This window comes from Castanea sativa, chromosome 6 (genome assembly GCF_040712315.1).
Source record: "Castanea sativa cultivar Marrone di Chiusa Pesio chromosome 6, ASM4071231v1".
In the NCBI taxonomy this organism is placed as follows: domain Eukaryota; kingdom Viridiplantae; phylum Streptophyta; class Magnoliopsida; order Fagales; family Fagaceae; genus Castanea; species Castanea sativa.
This window is the reverse complement of record NC_134018.1, coordinates 26,301,401-26,314,480: the sequence shown is the minus strand read 5'-3', so window position 1 is coordinate 26,314,480 and position 13,080 is coordinate 26,301,401.

The following is a 13,080-nucleotide window of genomic DNA, read 5'->3' as shown; positions in this document are numbered from 1 at the left end:
TGGCCTAAAATCACTGCTCATGGCCAATGAACAGTGAGAGTAGCGCGTCCAGCAAAAAAAAAAAAATTAGGGCTAAAACACAGACGCTAGGCGTTTCAGCCCCATCCAAACATACACTACGTCACCCCTCTATTTCGGTTGTTATCTTGGCATATCCAAATAATGGGGTTTTACTCATGGGAAGCAATATTACTACCTATTAGTGAGTCATTTGGAGGTTAATTTATAAAATTGAATTTTCCTCAAAAAAAATTTTATAAAATTGAAAGGTGTTAAGCATCTATCTCACTAGATCGATTTTCCAGAAATTAATGGCAACTTATATCATCATTTAACTACATAATGTGATTACAAACATAATGGAATGAAAAACATTAAAAATAAATAAAAATTTAAACTAGAATCAAAATGCATAATGTATCACTATCACATTAAATTAAAAATATGAAACCAAGAAAAGAATGTTAGTCCAAAATCAAACCAAATAAAATAATATCATGTAAATTTGGAAGTTGAAGTCATGATTAAATATATTTTATCAAATTAATGTAATATATATAGGAATAAGTCAAAGGTAAAGCCTAGAATTGGAAAAACTAGTAGACAGAAGAGACTGTAACTACTTTTTTCTTTCTTCTCACACTGGCGAACCATCATAATTAGTGAACAAGTGTAAACTTCGCTACCCAACAATATGAAGTACTGATCACATTGAGGGACAAGCCTTGAAGCGAAGGACGGGAACAAGCAGAATCAATGTGTTCCAATTTTTGGCCTTACGCATATATATATATATATATATATATATATATATATATATATATAGAGAGAGAGAGAGAGAGAGAGAGAGAGAGAGAGAGAGAGAGAGAGAGAGATGGGTTCAAGTTACACCTGGTGTAACTCTTTAGAGTTACACTTTTTTTAAACCGTTGGATTTAAGTAGATCCAACGGTTAAAAAAAGACTCACATTATTATAAATATTCTTGTTAGGATCTCATTAATTACTCTCATTTATTACATTTTAAACTTATCTTTAAACCCAAAAACGTTTGACTCTCTCTCTCTACGTTTCTCTCTCTCTCTCCTCCACCATTGCTCCACCTTCATAGGGGCAAGAATAAAAAAACACTAACAATAGAGGTTTGTGAGTGCTCTTTTTTGTTTCTTTTCTGGTCTCTCTCTCTCTGCGTCTCTTTTCCGTATCATGCTTGATACATTGTTTGTGTTAATATCCTAACAGGCCAAATGAGTTAAAGAGAATTGAAGCCACTGGTGGAAAGGTCGTAAACTGGAATGGAGTAGTCACTAGCATATTAAACTAGAATGGAGTAGTCACAAGCTTTCCGTGTATTCTTTGGCTTTCAAATGTTTGGATATATTTAGCTTGGTTCTTCTAAGAAACAACTTTTGCTTTGCCATTGATTAAGACATTGATTATTAGATAAAATCATGGGATTGAAATAAATCAAGAAATTGATTTTTAGATGAAATTATGGAATTATAGTAAGCAATTCAACATTACAATTAATTTGTGTACGTAATTTCAATTATAAAAACGGCGGTGGTATCATTTATATGTCTATGGAGGAAGATCATACTTCCAACTCCATAAGTGCCAGTGATAGCGGATAGTGGTACGTACCAAGTTTCTTTGTCTTTCATCTTTGCTTTTGTTTTGTTGGGGTACGGGTCAAAATTCCAGTTAAAACATGAGGTGCCAAGGATGAGCAATTAATTGATCGTTAAGGACCTGTAGAGGTGGGGTCCACGTTGCTTTAGTTTTGTTGGGTCGGCTTGGTGGTTTTTTTCCTTTTTTTTGCTGGCAACGTGTAGAGGTGAAACAATGGTGGAGGAGACAGAGAGAGAGAAACGGAGAGAGAGTGAGAGAGAGAGAGAGAGTACGTTAAACGTTTTTGGGTTTAGAGATAAATTTAGAATGCAATAAATGATGGTAATTAATGAGATCCTAATAAGAATATTTGTAATAATTATGGTCTTTTTTAACCATTGGATCTACTTAAATCCAACGGTTTAAAAAAGTTGTAACTCTAAAGAGTTACACCAGGTGTAACTTGAACACATCTCATATATATATTCATATGATTTTTCTTGGTCAATTTTTGGGAAAACTTTTCAAATTATTAATATTGATTAAAAATGATAAGATTTGGTAAAAATTTAGACTTTGCTTTGACTTTTGGTAAACTCAATTTATTTTGTCTCGAAAGGGTATTTTGGTCATTTTACACCAAGACTGCAAAATTGAGCATTTGGTCACCCAATTGGGATTATTGAGACCACTCTCATCATTCTCATTGTCTTAATGTGAAAAATGTGGATTTTGATTATTTTTTAGTAAAATAGGTAATTTACGCAAAATAAGTATAGATAAAATGTGGTATCAACAGGAGGCCAGTGGGTAAATACCAAATTTCATTGGTTTTTAAAAGTACTGGCACATAATAAACAAGTTAATTAATAAAGAGTAAAAAATGTAAAAATTACTAAAAATAAATAATTAAACTTTTATTAGAAGAAATTTTTAACAAAATTTTAATTGGAAGATATTTTTAACAACTATGATATTGGTTCTATCTAATGTGATGTTGGAACAATCAAATGTGAATAAAAAGTATGGGAACCACCGAATTTGACAATAATACGATTATAAGTGATGTTGGTACTGCCCAATGAGACGTTTGAACCATCTAATGTGAGTAAAAAAAAAAAAAAAAAAAAGAACCACCTAACGTGACAATAGAGTGGTCATACGTGACATTGATATTACCCAATGTGACGTTGAGACCATTCAATTTGAGTAAAAAAAAAGAACCACCAAATTTGGCAATAATATGGTCATATGTGATGTTAGTACAATAGACACATGTGAGATGTTGGAACCATTCAAGGTGAGTAAAAAAAATTAGGAAACCACCGAATGTGACAATAAAATATTCATATGTGACGTTAGTATTGCCCAATGTGATTTTGAATCCATCCAATTCGAGAATAAAAAAAATAAAATAAAAATGGAACCACCAAATTTGACAATGATACGATCATATGTGATGTTTGTACTGTAAAGACCTATGAGAGACTGCACCTCGGACCCAAACCCTTTTCAATGTGGGCTTTTGGCACTTGTCCCAAGTGAATGGGGTGGAGTTGTATTGGTTTCCTCTCAAGAGACAGTGGAGAGGTTATACTACTGTTATCATTACTTCTATGTTAAGGGTTTTACAATGGAGTCGTTGCTTATTTAGTTGGAAAAATAAGAAAACCGAATTGAAAAGTGCATTATTCTTATTGATGAATTGAAATTGTACATCTCTTTGATAATAACTAAAAATTACATCATTTTGGTTCTAGATAAAATCTATAACAAAAGTGCAATGCTTTGATTCCTAATTACATCCTATAAAAGAGAAGATTACAACGATAAGTCTAATCTACTAACCTTCAATCTAAGTTCGGAGACTAGATTTCAGGATTGAGAAGGTGTTAGGCACCCAGCCTACTTGGTGAAACCAGTCTTCTGGACTGTGGTAGCTAGTGATCATATCACATCATTCAAAAGTTTATATCATCCAAAAATATGTGATTACAAGGATTGAATTAAGCATTAATAAGCATGGTAGATATGTGTGTGATGTATGACAAACTCTAACAAAGAAAAACATGTGAAAAACGAAACATGCTTGAAACTGAAAAGTTAAGGCATAAAAATAAATAGGAGGTTTAGAAACCTTACCTATATATGCAACACTCCGAGCTAAGCAACACCTAAAGAGAGATGAATAAATCTGAAATTTTTGGAGTTTTTGAGAGACTCGATGTGTTTTTGAACTGATGGTGGAAATGGGTATTTATATTAGGAGTGAGGGAGCTAGGGTTATGCTTTAAGCAATGTAGGATAAGAAAATTAGTATGAGCAAAAAAACGTAGGAATCAAGGTCAACTTGTGCGGGGAGTAAGTTGAACTAAAAAAATGAAGAAAATATAGAAGTTCTAACACAAGTGCTGAGGTTCCGGATCCTCTGAATTTTTTCCTTTTTCATTCCGTCTATTTTTGTTTTCAATTTGGACCTAATTTACTCCAAATTTTGACTTCATTTTCTAATTTTCTTGTTCTTCAAGGTCAGCAAGTTAATTCCAAATAGGTCTAACTAATTAATTATTTGTCTAAATAATCAATTTATGCATGTTTTGTCAATAATTAGTAATCATTTTGACTTGGATTAAAGTAGATGCATGCAACCACACCATAAATAATATCCTTAGCCAATAGGGTTATGACCTCAAAATTTGTTTTATGAAAAGTATTTGAAGATTAAGTGTTCAAATTTATGGCCTTGCCTTGGAGACATGAGATGGTGATGGTGTGCAATGCAATGCAAGTGAGGTTAAATGAGAGTTGTAATATGGGGAGTCTATAGAATGCCCTTTATTGACAAAGCTTGAAACGCTTCAAAGCTTGGGAAAACAAATGTCGATGTAAAATAAAACACAAGATTTTGCGACATCCATTTGACTAATGCAGATAATAGTTACGATGCTTTGGAAGGGCGAACCAAATCTTTATGGAAAACTGCCTACGTACCTCGCCTTATGGGAATTAGGTCTAGGTGTAGTTCATGCAACACCATGTTTTGAAAAAGCTTTTTGCTTTGTGAAGAGTTACCGAACACTTTTCAAAAGAATATAGTGAAAATCCTAGTGAAAAAGTTACTGTATAACTCTTAAAAGAATTGAGTGAAAAAAAAGGTTACTGAATAGCCTTTGGGAAAAGATTACTGAATAACCTTTAGATGTTAGGGTTACTGAACAACCCTTATGGTTCGTTTGGATTGAGGGAGAGGGAGGGGGAGTAGAGTAGAGTAGATTTGGCTCAAAATTAACCTATTTTTAGCTAACTCTACTCTACTCTCCTCCACTCTCCCTCTTTCCCCCTCCATCCAAACGGGCCCTTAAGAAGAGAGTTTATTAAGAGAAAGAATTACTGAACAACTCTTAAGCGAGAGAACTTTTTGAAAAAAAGGGTTACTAAACAACCCTCGGAATAATCCATTAAAAGAAAGGGTTGCAGACAACCTTTAAGAGATTTTTTTTTTTTTTTAGAGTAAGGGTTACTAAACAACCCTTGGAAGGATTTATTGAAATTAAAGGTTACTAAACAACCCTTAGATATTAGGGTTATTAAACAACCCTTGAGAGCTAGGGTTACTAAACAACCCTTGGAAGGATTTATTGAAAGTAAGGGTTACTAAACAACCCTTTGATATTAGGGTTACTAAACAACACTTGAAAGAATATTGAAGATCTAGAGTCTAACACTAAGTCATTTACGTAGTATGATCTTTTAGGGATCCTACAAGATATTCTTTGTGGGAACTTTTAACTTTGAGAAGGCAATCCACTTAGGTGCCTAATTTTGAAAAAGGGATCCACTAGGGATTTGTAAATTTTGAAAAGGAATCCACTGGTGATTGAAAAGGAATCCAATTGGCACGATGCTCTTCTTAGGTAATGTGAAATTAGTTCTGCACGTGTTTCCATCAAAAACTTTCCTCACATACCTTTACAAATCTTACATGTACGCATGCTTGAGGGTGCGTGTGCATGGTCAGTGCCTGCACGTGGAGGTGATGTACTCGCATGCTCATGGTTAGGGTTTATGCAAGGAATCCATTAGGGATTGAAAAGGAATCCACTAGGTGTGGGGCTCTTCACATGCAATGTGAGATTAGTTCTACACGTGTTTTTGTCAAAAACTTTAGTTACATGACTTCTACAAACCCTACATATGTGCGCGTGCTTGAGGGCATGTGCGCATGGTTAGTGCCTGTATGCACAGGTGATGTATCCACAATCTTATACCTAGGGTTTATGCAAGATTTTTCTTTTCCAAAATGCCCTTAAAGTTAAAGAGTTTCCATAGCTAGGCCTTAGACTAGTCATAGGCCCTAGACTAGTCATAGGCCCTTTTAGTGATATCGTCATTGGGGAACGAGGGCTCAAGTTATAAGGGGTACAAAATGATGTGTCTACATCAAGCTACTAACTTCTGGCTTACAAACCCTTCTAGAAGTGTTGTCTAGCTTGGAGTGCTATGCATTCAGGTGAGGTTTCTAAACATTCTCTCTATTTTTATGACCTAACTTTTTGCTGTAAGCATGTTTAGTTTCTAGGTTTTTCACATGTTCTTATATGTTAGCATGTTAGATCTAGGATGTTCATAACCTTTGCATGAATTAGGGTTTTTCAATTTCAATAAATTGTTCACATGCTCTTAGATTAGGGTTATTAAATTTCAATAACATATTCATATGCTCTTAGATTAGGGTTTGTAACACATCACACACATATTCACTATCTCTTTCAAATATCCAATCTATCCATGCTTAGAATAGGGTTTCATCATGTTCTTGGATGTTTTACCTTGTAATCACATATTTTATATAATATAAACTATTGTTGACACTCTATTTTGCAACCCGCATTTAATCTCACATGGAGGGTAAAAGAGTATTTTTACCTTGAAGATAAACATCTTAATTGTGGTCATTAGATCCTTAATTTCATTTCATCAAAGTGATCTTGTTATTGTAACGATCAAATTGGCTGATCATAAGCCATAATTGGATTATTGGATTGAAAGTTATTATCGAATTAAGTTTTAATAGCCGAGATGCGCTCTCACAAATGATGTCTGACTATATGTAATTATAAACAATTAATTCTTACTGGTTTAATTATAATCAATTTGAAATCAATGATGTGTCATAATTCAATTGGTTAGAACTAAAATTTATAGTAAGGTTGCGCACATTTAATTAACTAGTATGTAACCTGTGCTTACGCATAGAAATGATGAATTGTAGTGGTTCTAATGATTTTAGTTTGGGTCATTAAATATATAGGACATTAATTTGACCAGGACATTTAGAGGTACTAAAATGATTTTTTATTGCAAAATATCTAAATATAAACAGTATAAAAAATATAATAACAAAAATCTAAACAATTTAATTTATATGAAAAGCTAACAAAGGCAAAATCAAATTTTCTCCAAGCTTTGGTTTATATATATAACCTAGGTTTATTTATATTGGACTCCTCGTTTTCTACACTTAATTAACTCACTTGGCACAAAAAAAAAAAAAAGATTAGATAAGACACATGACACAAAAATTTAACTCTAATTGAATTTTAATTGGATTTTTTCTCAGCTTTGGCTATTAATATATATATATATATATATATATATATATATTAAATAGTCAAATATTAATTATTTAATGAGTAATTGGTGTAATGATCTTTTTAATTGGGATGATTAGGTCATGATTTGGGGATGATTATTTTTGAAACGGAAGTAATTGGGGTCTATTAATGTTGATTGAAAGCTAATTTAGGACCCAATAATATTAATTATGCTGAAACCATTTTCCACGAAATGACCTCTGCTCTCTATCTCATTGATATCTCCCAGACATTTTGTATTTGTGAGTGAGGTTAATTTTGTTAGAAACTAGACATTTGGGGCTTTAATTTGAGTACAAGAGTGAGACAAATTTCAATCAGAAATGAGTGAGATATGAGTTTTCAAAATTAGTTCTGAGGGCTGTTATAAGAGTTAAGGGAAAAATCGAAATTTTAGTCATTTTGCTTGCTCACCACTCCCATTTACCTCCAAATTTAATGCACCAGCCTTCCCTAAACTTTGAAATTGTGTCTAGGTTCATGATTTTCTCTAATCCTTTGTCAACCCTCATTGAATGTCCTTCCATTCATATTTTATCCATGACTATTATATAAACCTCCCTCCCCTTCATTCCAAAAAAGTGACAAAATATCCTCTCTTGCTCCCCCTCCCCTCTTGAGTAAAGTTAGTCTTGTTATATCTTAGTCTTCCTAAAACTTAAGACATTGAGTGAGTCTCACTCTCCCTTTTTTAGTTCTTCTCTACTCAACCCTTAGGACCTCCACTGTGTGGATCTTACATGCATGTATAATCCAATTCCCTAACTTGTTTTTCATTTTCATATAATGTTAATTTAAGATTAAATCATGCTAGTTGATTATTGAAATTCCTTGAATATGTTTAAATCTTGTTAATATGTGTTCTTTGCATGTTCTTGGTTATTTATCACAAGTTCATGTATAGCACTAGCTTTGATCTTAAATTTATATCCAAAATATGAAAAACATGTTAATTTCATAATTCTCTCAAATCCTTAAATCTAGTATATCACCATTAACACTCATTCACTAGAATTTATTTTTCAATTCAAATGTAATGACAAATAAATGGAAGTAGGGTGTTTATCACATGCAGACACATTAAATTCAAGCAAAGCAATGAACATGCAATTGATTGCTAATATGTTGGATGATGTGACATGAATTTTGGCCACCATAGTCTAGAAGACCTGTTTCTACTTTCTAGGGGCGCGACTCTCACAACTGTTTATATAATGTGATGTGACCATTGACCACCACAATATATAATATTGGTTTTACCGGGTCGGTTGGGTGCCTAACATATTCTCAATCTTGTAACCTATCCTCCAAACTTAGATAAAGGGTTAGTAGATGAGGCTTATCCTTGTAATTTTCTATTTTTTAGATTGTAACTAGGAATCCAAGTGCTGTATTTTGTTTTAGATTATATCTAGGGCCAAAATAATGTAATTTTTTGTTATTATCAAAGAGATGTATAGCTTTAATTCATCAATAAGATGATGTACTTTTTCAATTTGGTTTTCTTATTTTTTTCAATTAAATAAGTGGCTACTTATTTGTCAAACTCGTGACCTAGGAGAGATGATAACAATTGTATAACCTTTGTTGTCTCTTGAGAGACAATAAACATTCCACCCCATTTTTGTTGGCTAAGTGCCAAAATTGTTGAAAATGTTTTGGGTCGAGGTGCAGTTTCTCATAAGTACTGTCTAATATGACGTTGAAACCATCCAATGTGAATCAAAAATAAGAAAACCACCAAATGTGATAATGGTACGGTCATATGTGAAGTTTGTACTACTCAATGAAACGTTGGAACCATCCAATGTGAGTAAAAAATAAGGAAATCACCCAATGTGACAATTGTACAATCATATGTGATGCTGGTACTATTTAATATGATGTTAGAATCATTTAATGTGGGTAAAAAATAAGGGAACCATCAAATGTAACAATGATACGGTCATATGTGATGTTAGTACTACCCAATGTGACAATGTGAGTAAGAAATAAGGGAACCATCTAATGTGATTATAGTATGGTCATATGTGGCATTGGTATATTATAGGTACTTCTCATGTTGTCCCTTTTAACCTATGAATTTGTTTCTTTAGGTGTATAGAAAATTCAAGAATGCCATCAAGGTTAGTCGTCCCTCTTTTCTTTTTAATATATATATTTTGTTTATTTGATGAGTTTTGTAACTTTTTTTGAATGTTTATGTATGAAAATTTCGAGAATGTAGTCCAAGTTAATCAACTTCTGTATTGCTGTTAAGGAATTGTTGCTTTTGTTCCTTCTTTGAGTTAAAACCTTCAACTCCAAGGCTTTACTCAATTAACTTGATAAAACCTTCAACTTCTCATAAAGTTTTATTAATATTCATTGATTAGATTTTATAAAGGCCCATAGACTTCATAATTCTAATATTCAAGATGTCAATTGTGGTAAATATTTATTCACTCGTATCTTTCCTCTTCTTTTGGGATTTTAAGTTTTTTTTAGTTGTTGTTGTTTTTTTTTTTTTTTTTTAATTTTGAATTTTAAGATGTTATCATTTGGTAAGCTTTTTCAGATGGTGGTGTTGATGTGGTACTTATGATGAGCAGGGACAGATCCAAGCTTTCAAGTTAGGGGGGGGGGGGGGCAGAGATAAGCGTAAAAAAAAAAATTCAAATGCGCATCCATATATTTTTAACAAATTATCAACCAATACAAATACACAAAATCATTGTTTTTTAATATATTAAGATGCAAACATCTATCAATAAAAACAAAAGACACAAAACACTATTGTTTCTTAATACATTTTCTATGAAAATGGAACTCGACACTATGCACTACCAATAAGCACTTTTCCTAACTTTACCATTTTTATTCCTTGAAAGTTGAATCAATGTTCCTCTTTCTATTACTTGTCTCTATTATTGCCCGTTTCAGGTTGTTTTGGGGTTCTTAATATATATATATATAAATAAATAATTGTTACTTTTATATAAAATAATGAATTTAATTTTTTTTAGAAATCTTAAATAACGTGGGATTTAAAAAAATATTTATTTATAATCTTATATTCTTATTCACGTTTTATATAAGATTTTTAACTTACTATTTACTTATGGCAATCTTGTAAATAAAGAAGAATATAGGATTACTTTTTAAGTAGGAAGTTTCCTTAATCTCTTCGCTGCTCAGCACGTGTTTTACTTTTACCATTAGATCTCTTTTTTCTATTTTCGCAATCAAATTTATTCCTCACAGTCTCTCACCAAGGAAGTAATGCCAGGATCTCAAATTAATTATTTACTCAAATATTCTTCATACTTTTAGTCTTCATCATTTGACCGTGAATCTGAGCCAGGGACGGGTCTTGCGTGGTGACAGTGGCGGCGTTGGTGTGGCCATTTTCCATTTGGGTATGCGACGCCGACAGTTGAGACAGGGACAAGTCTTTTTTCTATGTTCTTTTTTACATTTTTTTTAGAGTTACATGGGCTCAGGGCTCTTGACTGGGCTGGCCGGCTGGGATAGGGGGGCCCAAGTCTTTTTTTTTTTTTTTTAATTTTACCTACCAAAAATTTTTTTTTTGGGGCCCCCGGGGCCTAGGCCCCCACTTGGGTCCGTAATTGATGAGTAAGTGGTAAATACAAACAACAACAATTCAAGCCACAAATAAATCTTATGGATAAGTTATGTAGCTAATACTGCATTTGGCAACAAATAGTGCATTCTTTAAATTGTAACTTATCGTAACATCTCAAGTTAAAAAAAAAAAAAAAAGGAAGAAAAAAAATTCTACAAAATAAGAAAAATAGACCAAGATTTCTTTGAATCTTATTTTTCAATAGTTTTCAATTTTCAGTGTGCTTGGATTAAGATTTTGTTAGTTTTTTAAAAGTGGAAAACAAAAATATAATCATGTATATAATATTAAGTTGGAGTACAATTTTAGAATTCAAATCGAATCAAAATTAATTCTTAATTGTAGTATAATTTTGTACTATGTGTCTAATTTAATTTTTTTAATTTTGGTACCAAGTGAACTCCATTCATAATACTCAGTGTGGAAACTGAGGTGAATATCTTATTATCACAATTGTTGAATGTTTCTATACATAAACATATGTTATATGTTAGTTAAATTTATAATAAAACTCACAATGCATGTAAGAGGAGAAATATGCATTTATAATATTCCTCAAATATTCTATAATTTACCAAAGAAATCTAAGATCTTGCAATGAAATAGATATAATTTTCCTTATTTGATGACCTAGGTATAACATTGGTTGATGTAGTATACTAGTACTGGTACCAGTTAGAAAAGCGTCACACTGCTACGATAACAACAATTATTAGTTATTAGTTAGACCCCTAAATGATGATGAAGACGAAAATTGAATAATTACGTCATAACAACCGCCAGAGCACTGCCCAAACACTATTGTTGATTAATTACACTATAACATATACTCAGTCAAAAAAGAAAAAAAGCCATTTTTTTTTTCAGTATTTTTCCCAGGTAGGACTATTATTTTGTTTGTTTCACATAATGTGTACAAGTTGAAATTCAGTGGCCAAAGGTCTTGTAGTTGAATTGACACCTCCCCATGTACAAAGTAGTTGGGGTCTAGAGGGAAAAATGTTCCAGCTGCGGGGTTAGCAGCATGTTGTAATTATTTCTCAAAAAAAAAAAAAGTCGAAACTTAGTGGATTCTTCAAAAAAAAAAAAAAAATCGAAAGTCAGTAAACCAATTAAAGCTATTTGTGAGATTTTTTTTTTTTTTTGAAAAGGAAAACATTCATTCAATTATAATAGTGAAACATCATGATACAAGGCTGCCAATGCAAGTGGAGGAGAATCCTCCAACCAATACAAATCCTCATCTGAATTTCTAGCATATTGGGCAAGAACATGTGCCATTGTACTTCCCCCCCTTCTAATCTGATTAGGCATAGCCCAATGTAACCCATGGATCAAATGACGAATATCATCTACCACATATCCAAGAATTGAATGGTTGGGCAGAGATGAAGAAATGACTTGTATTGCATTGACATTATCACCTTCAATCATCAATCTTGTAAACCTAGCATCCACGGCAAACTCCAATGATTTTCTGCAGGCCAAAAGTTCGGCTTCCTCACTATTTTCTGTACCCGGTCCAGCAGCAGACATTGTCGCCATAACCTCCACCTTGTCATTACGAATTATAGCTCCTATCCTTGTTCTTCCCAGCCCCGAAAACACTGCAGCATCAAAGTTGAGCTTGTAGACATCAGATGGAGGAGGTTGCCACACTTCAGAACTAGTTTGCTCAATCCGAGAGACTGTCAACTGCGCTTGGGTTTGCTAAAATTCCTGAAGAAGCTCCGTTGCTCTCTGGTTAAAAATAAAAAACCAATTAAAGCTATAGAAACGTTGACATGTCTCGTATTTTGGGACAACAAGCTTAGAAACAGATATCCTTCTATCCCTTTAAAAGCAAAATCGAAAATGTACTAAAACGCAAATCAAATCAAAAAAGAAAATGTACTAAAATGAGACAACGTACATATAAAACCTTCTCTCTTTACTCGCTTTGCCTGTGCGAGGGCATCTTTTGCAAAAAAAAGAAAAAAAAGAAAAAAAAAATCAATCTATCCAAAAAAAAATGATAACATACTATGATGTACTAGCAAAATACGTAGCAGCTATTATAGTCTTCAGCATGAACTATTCAAAAACGGCAAAAACAAATCAAGTACAATATCCATAATAAGAACGTGATAATAATTGTGAGTTGTAATCAATTCAATAGGTAAAATTAAGTAGGTTTCAGTTAGTTTAATTT